We start from the raw sequence: 10,030 nt of genomic DNA on the forward strand, positions 1-10,030 counted from the left end.
CAGACAAGTGTTTTTGGCGACACATATATGCAGGAGTTATTCATTTGTTGCAGGGGATCCAGTTGTCCCCTTTACAAAAGTAATGCTATTGCTGCGAAAAGAAAAGTGCTTTTCCCAGCAGTCAGGCACTGATAATTCCTAAGGCAATTGTAACTGCTGGATGGTATGTGGTTGAGAGTCACGTGAGTCCTAACTAAATTAAATTAGATTTTAACTTCCCTCTCCCAATCTGAAACTTCTGTTGAAACTGAGCATCTCCCCACTGCCACAGAAGAATGCTCATGCAATAACAACAAAAGTGTTGGTGCATGCCAGGAAGGGGAAGGGATATAGTTCAAGCCCAGGATAAATGCAAAAGATCCTCTGATCAAAGCCTGGAAGTCCCCAGTTAAAAGGATCCCGGCTGGCAGCCTGGGACTCTGGGGAGCTTGGGTCCCTCCCTCAGAGTAGACAGCACAAGACTACTCAGGCCAATACCTGCAAGGCTGCTTTGCACATTCTTGTTCTATTGTTGCCCAAGAGATTTGCTTAATCTCTTGCAAAGACAATGCAGAAATCAGCCACCCCCTCCCCTTTATTTTCCCCAAGAACTCTTCTCTCCCCTGGGAAGTCTAGTAACACTCAGAATTCCCTATGTGCTTTATTACGGCTCTGCTTAGCCTTCCATTGAACATGCGGGTTTCTCTTTTAAAAGCAGATGTTTTCTATCTACTGGAGCTTTTAAAAGTGGGATGAGCTTTGTCAGGATTCTCTGTTCCACTCAAGAGCACTTCCTAAGTGATGTATATTAAGTGTCTAGAAGAATTGCCACAGAAGATCATGTTCAAATAATCTTTAAATCCACCACGTCTGCAATAAAAGGCCAGCAGGAGAGTTAATTTGTTTAAGGATGGATCGCCGTAAACCGGGATCGAACAGTTGGAGTGAATTACACCAGTTCCATCAGAAATTGATACATGCAGACAAGCTAAGCCTAGGAGATGAGCAAAGGGACAGGGCAAGTTCTAATAAAAGATGCCATTCCTTTTATATAGATGGGCTCTGTGCCTTAAATGATGGCATTAAAGACAAAAATCAACAGAAGAAACGTTCCACATGCATGTTAGGAAAATTTCCACTTTTGATTCCTGCAACAACAGGGGTCTTCATTAAAATGCTGGCAATCCTAATCAAACTATGGCCCTTTCTTTTATCAGAAGAGGCATCCATTAAAGCAAGAGGGCTTGGATGAATATCATGGTACTGATGAGATGTGAATCAATTTGCATGTCTATTTCAGCAGTGCATGCGGAAAGCTGCTTAGGAGCAGAGCTATTTCTTGCTGGATCAGCAACACGTTCCCCCCACCCCACCCAGTTTGGTGTAGTGGTTAGGTGCGCAGACTCTAGTCTGGGAGAACCGGGTTTGATTCCCCACTCCTCCACTTGCACCTGCTGATGTGACCTTGGGTCAGTTACAAGCTCTGGCACAGCTGTCCTTGAAAAAGAGCAGTTTGTATCAGAGTTCTCCCAGCCCCACCCACCTCAGCAATGTTCCGTCTAAGCTGTGGAGTCTTGTGAGCAAAAACTCTACTTTGTGAGCTGCTGCCATTAAAGTTGTGAGTGAGAGATTTGGCTGCTGCATAAACTAGTTTGTTCTAGAGCCACCCTTCCTGAGTGAAGACAAAATTGTGTGAGCTGGAGGCTAAAAAACTGTAAGCTAGCTCACACTAACTCAGCTTAGAGGGAACACTGCTCACAGGGTGTCTGTTGTGGGAAGGGAAAGGGAAAGGAGCTTGTAAGCCGCTCTGAGACTCCAAGTGAAGGGCGGGGTATAAATCCAATCTCCTCCTCCTCCTCCTCCTCCTCCTTCTTCTCTTATCATTATGTGCTCCTAATTGCAACTGTAACTCTAGTGGAATCAGTGTAAATAAACCCATAGGACAAAGGCTAAATGTCTGTCTGTCTATTTGTTTATAACATCAATTTATATACTGCCCTTCCCTGAGTTCACAGGGCTCAGGGCAGCTGCCAACAACAAAAAATACAATATAAAACTGAAATTAAAACAATCAAGTTAAAATTAAAAAATATATATTAGATAATGCCAAAATAAATACAGTATACATTACTGTCCCGAAAGTGGGGAAAAACAGGGGGAGGGGGAGGAGTGCCAGGCAGATGGTACCTGTTGCTGTCCTCAGCCAAAAACAGCAGATATCTCCTGATATAACACTGGATCCAAACAATGGGGTTCTTCCAAAATTACACTTTCCTGCTGTGGATGCAACCCAATGATATATGCATTATTTTTATGCCACCAAAATCCTCGGGGCCAAGTACAGGTGTCTGAAGTAGTAGTACACAAAAATGAATTGATGCAATACATTCCTTTGCCCCCACAACCCCACTGTGAAGCAGGTTAGACAGACTGTGCTTGGCCAAAGGTAACTCAACAAGCTTCCATGGCAGTGGAGATTCGAACCTGCATCTACCGGATCCCAGCCTGCCACCAAACCATGGCACTGCACTTCTTCAGTTCTATGAACCAGCCGCAGGAAGAAACCCAGGTGACTAGAGACAGAACTATTGGTTAGACTTTTCACAGAGGATTCAGAATACTGCAATGACATTTTCAGAGTTTTGTTAGATGAAAAAAAAAATCAAAATGGTGCATTTTTTGAACCATACTTTTTGGTTACTAATAATCAGTCCAAATATTTGGCTTTGAAACTGATCAAGACATTGTAACAACCACTTTCGACAAATGGATATGAACACAAACAGGCAGTAATGACTTCTAACAAAGATTTCCAGAGTGGAAAAAAGGTTTGGCAGATATTTCTTGTTCCTATTATGGTTGAGAAACAAAATATTTTTAAAAGCTTAGTTTGTGCATTCATTCATTCTGTTTGAACTCCAAACCATCTATTTTACAACCATCTATATTTTAACTCTGAACATTACTAGTAAGTTTAATATTGCCATCTTCCGACATGGTTTCCCATTTCTCCTCACTCATGTGTGACATGAAAGTCATGCCATATTGCATAGCAGAATTCAAGGCTGGTCTCCCCTCTCAGGTGCCTTTAATAGCAATCTGACTCTTGGAACTTAGCAAGCAAAACTTTCTATATTTAGAATACAGGGGCAATAAAATATTTATTATAACGGACATCCGCCCAAAAAAATTATTTAGGCATTTTGATTCCATTTTTCTCAAAAGGGACCCAAAACAGCTTGCCAAAATTCATTTAAACAAGACATGATTGAAATAAACAGAAAAAAGTATACACTACACCACATCCTGGGATGATCTAGGTTTGCCAACTCTGGGAAATTCATGGAGATTCGGGGGTGGAGCCTGGGGAAAGGAGAGACCTCATCAGGAGATAACGCTAGAGTCCACCCTCCAAAGCAGCCATTTTCCTCAGGGTAACTGATCTTTGATCAGTTGTAATTCTGGGAGATCTCCAGGCCCCACCTGGAAGTTGACAACCATAGCTGGTCTTTGGTTCACTGGACAAGGCTACAAGTCAAGTGACAGGAGCCATGTTTCTTTGCATGTCTAGCTATACCAGGCCGAAATACTTAGAGGAGAAAACCTCCAGCCCTGATGTTTTTCAGCTGCTTCTAGCAAGATGACAGAGGCCAGGTCAGGTGAGAGTTGAGCCACATAGGCTGATGAAAAGGACCTCCCTCTGCTAAACTGCTGACAGTCGTATACAGAGCTGGACAGTCTTATACCTAGCAAGCTGGTAAGAAAATATACATGTTATCTTGCAAATGGATGCATGTGCTTTGAAACACTTGTATCCCTATCCCTTCATTCTTTTTCAAAAGAGGTACCCTCTGGCTAAGCCAGGCATTTTATATACAAGTTTGTAAAAGTAGGCCCATGGAACACCTTACTGCATTTTGCTCTCTCTTCTGCAGAGTGGTTGGCTGCTGATGGAGGAAAAGGTAGCAATTCCAGCAGGCAGGCTTATAGAGAGGGACTTCCTCTGTTTCCGCTAAACTGCTGAATGACCAGACACTGATGGAGTCCAAGAGAGACAGGCCAGGTGACCGTTGAGGGAGGTGCTGTGCTTCACTGGTAGAGTATTTGCTATGCATACAGAAAGTCCCATGTTCAATCCCTGGCATCTCCAGCCCAAAGTATCAGGTAATGTGAAAGACCTCTACCTGAGACCCAAGAGAGCTGCTCCCAGTTAGAAATTAGACCATACTGACCTTGATAGACCAGTGGTCTGACTCACTAGAAAACAGCTTTATGTGAATGGCCAAGTAGGTCAATCGAAAGGGCCTCACTCACTCCCCACTCTCCTCTGCTAAGCTGCAGAATGGCTAATGGGTCTGATAGCTACTGGGGATTGGAGGCTTCCCTACTACAACATTGTGGCCCAGAGAGTTAGCTGTGATCTTGATGTGTTGGTTCAAACCTTACCTGTCAGACTTGTTAGGTGGCCTTTGACAAGCCACTATGTCTTAGACACAGTTCCGCATTTGATATGTGGGAATAACAGTGGCCTACCTTATAGGAGAGTTCTAAAAATTACAGTAAATACTGAAAATGCTATACAAATATGAAGTATTATTAGAATTCTGTGCCCACGTCTACTTTGAGGAAGCCTACAACATCTGCCTTGACAAAACTATCAGCAGAAGATGCCTTAGCTTTTAAAACCATCTCATCAATACTGAATATATAAAACAGTTTACTAAAATCTCTCTTATGAGTTCCATTTCACACATGCAAATAGCCACTACTTTTCCTCTTGAGGAGGGCTGGGTTTGTGTAATGAAAAAGATGGTTACTGGTATGGCCCTCTAGGGACAATTTATGGGCACGTTTGAACTAATATTTGTCTAACCTGCCATGACCTGTGTGGGAGAGGAGTTTTAGACACAGCCTTCAAGTGCATTATTACTGCACGGGAGACAGGCCAAGTTGACCCAGCCAGCCAGCAGCAGCCGGGGGCAGTGAGGGGGGGGGATTGTTGCCTTAGACTCTTGGCTGATGATTCAAGGCAGGGGAATGTGACAGCCACCCACTGGGTTGTATAACTGGGGAGAGCCTGCAGCAAGACTGAATGGGAAAGCATGGGAATTGACCCAGGTAAAAAGAAGTTGATGATGTATTGATCTTTAATGCATTGATTGGCAATAGGCTCAAGTCAGCCAGAAGGAAGTACTCTTGCATCCAATGCATAGGTGATTTGTGGCACTCACATTGAATGGGGCCTGCCTGCATAGACTTTCACCACCTTCCATTGCCTGCCCATGACAGACATGTTGCATAAGCAAAGCCTACTGACATTTACATGCTTAGCCAGTATTGCCAAATGTCAGAATCGGGGGCGGGGGAGAGGAGGGACAGCTTGCTATGAACAAGATACATTTTGCATTTGCCACACTAATTTGGGTAGCTACTTCTTTCTGGTAACTGGGTAAGACTTTAGCCATTGTTAGGGTGCATGCTGAGTGAGGTGTACCATACACTGAATGCCTGGAGAAGGGGTGGAGGCAGGAAAGGTTACTCTGTATTTTTCCCCTGATACCAACAGCAGAATTTATAACAACAGCATAATATCAGAAAGGACAGTTTCCTTCTTGTGGGTGTAACAGGGGGCTGTGATTTTTTTTTTTTTTTTTTGCCAAAGATAGGTAGAACCCATCAGTCTTTCATTTGTGAGCAATGGTAGATATGCTTCATTCTAGTAGTCCTGGTATGCAGATCTTGCACTTCCTGGGATACTGGTGTGAACACTGGGTTTATATACTTCCTGTTATCATGCATAGAACTGTGAACTGGAGGCTCTGGAGCCTGTATCAGTGTTGCCAGATTCTCGTTTTAGAATCTGCCTTCTGGGGCCTCAAAATCAAAACTCTCATATGGAGAAGGGGGCAAGAATATATATGTGTGTGTTCCTACACTTCTCTTTCAGCAGTTCTCTAAACCATTCCACTTCAAGGAAATGAATTTCACTTTCACATCTCAGGCAGTAGAGGTCTTTAGTATGATCACATTTTGATTCATTTTTATATTCTGCTAATGGTCCAGGGAATTTCCAACTCAGAAAGTTGTCTCTTGTTCTGGGAGGAAGGTATGAAACTCACACCTGCAACTCATTGAATGTATAATTTATACACTGGAGACATGTGTGAACTGGTCCTCCATTGCTGCTAAATTTCTGCCCCCACAACACACCAGTAAAATTCTAGAACAACACTTCCCCATTTACATCCTACTCCCCAAAATGATGGTCCTGATGACCCCCTGCCAGGAACTCATCACTGGCTGGCACTCTCTTAACCTGAGCTCTCAAATGTCTGTCTCTGAAGATCTGCAAAAGTGAGAGATACAGAATAGCCTTTGCAGCTTGTAGTCTTTGTGGATTCAACAATTGCTGCTTAAGTGAAGAACAACCTACAAGCAGAGCACGTATGTAATGAGCAGAGACAAATAAGTTCAGCTACCACTGCAGAATTACAACACTGGAGAACAATTTGCTGCATTCCTTCAAAGGCCTGTATGAACCCAATCTCCTAAATAAGTACCAGACACCAAGTGCTCCGTAAGCAAACAGAGCCCCTGAAGTGCATAAATGAAATAAGTAAAAAGCTTCACATTACATATAAACCAGCCGTTTGCCCCTTGTTATTAATGGTCTTGACTGTGACCCTTGAACCCAGCCTCGCTTGGAGTCACGAATCCACAAGCCTTGGCACCTTTGCAATCATTCCTAAATACAGGAGGAGAATAAATAAAACTGTCCAACTTTAAATCAGATCCAATAAAACAGAATTTAGTCTCAAGTAAAACTGCATCATGTACCTCTTTCATGGAGGAACTCCATCCAGAGATGACTTGTTGCCTGAAAATGTCACAAACAGTCTGCCTGGCCTAGATTCTCTGGTTCCTAGTATATTTCAAGAAACAGGAGAGTTGGGTAAGACTGGATTGACTATGATGCAAAGTGGAGGAAAACAGGGATAGCATATGTAAGAGCAGCAATCAAAACATATTAGAACCTGCACATTAATCTGGGCCACCTTTTGTGACATATCAGAGGGACTACAGTCATGTAAGAGGCATCCACAGTCAAAGTTCCCTCCTAGGCCAAGCACTGTTTACTTCTTCCAGAAGAGATGGCTATAAAGAGCAGTAATTAGGATAACTCTCTTAGATCCCCCTGCCATCAAGTTTTCAGAATCCATGCTATTCTGACAGTACCCTAGAATGGGAACCAACTCTACCGATGTATCCTTAACCTGCATCTGTACCATTCTGCATCTGTACCATTCTGATCCTGTTAGGCATTCCCTGGACCACACTCAGAGTGACTCGACTCACTGGAAGGGTAGGCAGGAAAGAGGAAACTCTGATGTGCCCTGCTTACCTCTCTTCCACATCCTGCCAGTTTCTTTTAAGATTCTTCAGAGTTTCATCAATGCACTGGTGATATTTAGTTCGACACTTTATTTTTGTCTGATGTGTGATCCTACAGTAGAATTCCACCTAAAAGCCTGCTCTAGTCAGGGCTGCCGAGCCACCACGGGCTCCAGGACAAAGATTTCATCCTCCCCGCCCATATGACCATGATCCAAAACAAGTATCATAACAAAGCAAATCACTTGGATTACTGTTACCATGAATCTATAGTAATAAAAGAACTGGCCTGTCTGTCCATGTTCATTTATTTATTTATTTATATCCCATATTTCCCCCCCACTAGGAATACATCTTTCTCCTCTCCTCCATTATATCTTCACAACCACCCTGTGAGGTAGGTTAGGATGAGAGTGTGACTGGCCCAACATCGCTTAGCCAGTTTCCATGGGAGAATGGGGATTTGAACATGGCTTTCCCAGATCCTAGTCTGACACATTAACCACTACACCACACTAGGAGGCATACCTCATTAGAGAATAAAACTAGGGGACTCAATATTGGCCACCAGCTTCAGGATGATTGTGGGAGTTCCATGGCCAAAATTGAAAGGCATGCGAAAATCCTAGTGCAAGTGAGACAAACCACCACCACATTGTGCTGTTTGCAACTGAAGCTAAGAGTCTCTGTGGCAGGCACAACCCAGAAAATAATGCTATGCGTTTGAAAACTGGTCTCTAACCCCAGAATGATAATGGAAGTTACAGTACCGAAAACGAAGGGAACTGGAACACTCTGAAGTTCAGGTTATCTTCACAACAGACAACATGTAATAAGAGAGTTTTTAAGCAACCTGTCATGTATCTCCAATACTCAGATTCCCAACCTGCCATGGAAAGTTGCTGGGTGATACACTCTCAAACAGCCCTACCTCACAAGGCTGTTGTGAGGATAAAGTGGAGGACAGGAGAAAAATGCAGCTTTGGATTCCCCTTGGGAAGGAAGACCAAATATTGAATTTGTTTAAAAAATCCAATTTTTAATTATATTAAAAAGATTACATCATCATTTGCCATATGGTTAAGCATCATTTACAAAGGGCTATTAGATCTTACACCAGCACAGTAATGATTAACAGCCCAGTGCCTGAACTGGGAGTTGTAACTTCTGTTCCATATGTATAACCACTAAAACAGATTAATGTCTCATAATCATTCATGTAAAAGGTGTTGGTGGGGGGAAGCATCCTTTTACTACTTTGTTAGATCTTGGAGAACGATCAACTCTTCCCCCCTTTCTGTTCATAATAGGCCTGCCAAATCTCGCCAAATCGCGGTGCATGTCTTTGTAGAATCCTTGCCGCGGGGACGGCAAGACACGTTGCACTGCTGTCACCAGGACATGACGCTATGCATCGCTCCGGCAACGGGGCTGTTTGGAGGATTCTGTAAAGACCTACGATCCCCCGCCTCGACTTGGCAACCCTAGTTCATAATATTAACAAAGGTACGCTACTATACTGCTCTTACGTATATATCCAAACAGGATAGGGATGAGAAGTTTTTGAGACAAGATAGGTCCTGGAGGAAAAATTTAGGCTGCTTGGCAGGAAACTCAAGGCCAGGACCTTCAAGGTAGCCTTCTCAGAAGTGCTACCTGTTCCACTTTAAAAGGGGTAACTTCTCTGATATGAGGGGACATGTGAGGAAGAAACTGAAAGGAAAAGTAGAAAGGGTCAAGAAGCTTGGAGACTATTTAAAACTACAATCCTAGAAGCTCAGAAAAAATATATACCGCAGGTTAGGAAAGGCACAAATAGGTATAAAAAAGGCCTGCATGGTTAACTAACAAAGTAATGGAAGCTGTAAAAGGTAAGAAGGATTTTTTTAAGCAGTGGAAAGCTAGTCTCAGTGAGGTTGATAAAAGGGAACACAGGCTGTGGCAAATAAAATGCAAGTCTGTGATCAGGCAGGCAAAAAAGGAATATGAGGAACATATAGCAAAAAACATAAAGACCAACAATAAAACTTTCTTCAAGTACATTAGAAGCAGGAAACCAACTACAGAGGTAGTGGGGCCCTTGGATGACCAAGGGGTAAAAGGAGTACTGAAGGGAAATGGCTGAGAAGCTGAATGCATTTTTTGCCTCTGTCTTCACTGTGGAAGATGAGAAGTGCTTGCCCACTCCAGAATCACTGATTTCAGGAGGGGTATTGAAAGACATGAGTCAGATTGAGGTGATGAGAAAGGAGGTCCTACGATTGATAGACAAAAACTGATAAATCACCAGGCCCAGATGGCATACATCCAAGAGTTCTGAAACAGCTTAAATGTAAAGTTGTGGATCTCCTGCCAAAAATATGTAATCTTTCATTAAAATCTGCCTCCATTCCTGAGGACTGGAAGATAGTGAATGTCACTCCCATCTTTAAAAAAGGTTCCAGAGGAGATCCAGGAAATAACAGGCCAGTCAGTCTGATGTCGATACCGGGTAGGTTGGTGGAAACTGTTATTAAGGAAAGAATTAGTAGGCACATTGATGAACAAAAACTATTGAGGCAGACTCAGCATGGGTTCTGTAAGGGAAGATCTTGTCTCACTAACCTGTTAGTGCTCTTTGAGGGGGTGAACAAACATGTGGACAAGGGGGACCCAATAG

The sequence above is a fragment of the Gekko japonicus genome, unplaced genomic scaffold (genome assembly GCF_001447785.1).
Source record: "Gekko japonicus isolate JY-2015 unplaced genomic scaffold, Gekko_japonicus_V1.1 scaffold610, whole genome shotgun sequence".
In the NCBI taxonomy this organism is placed as follows: Eukaryota; Metazoa; Chordata; class Lepidosauria; order Squamata; family Gekkonidae; genus Gekko; species Gekko japonicus.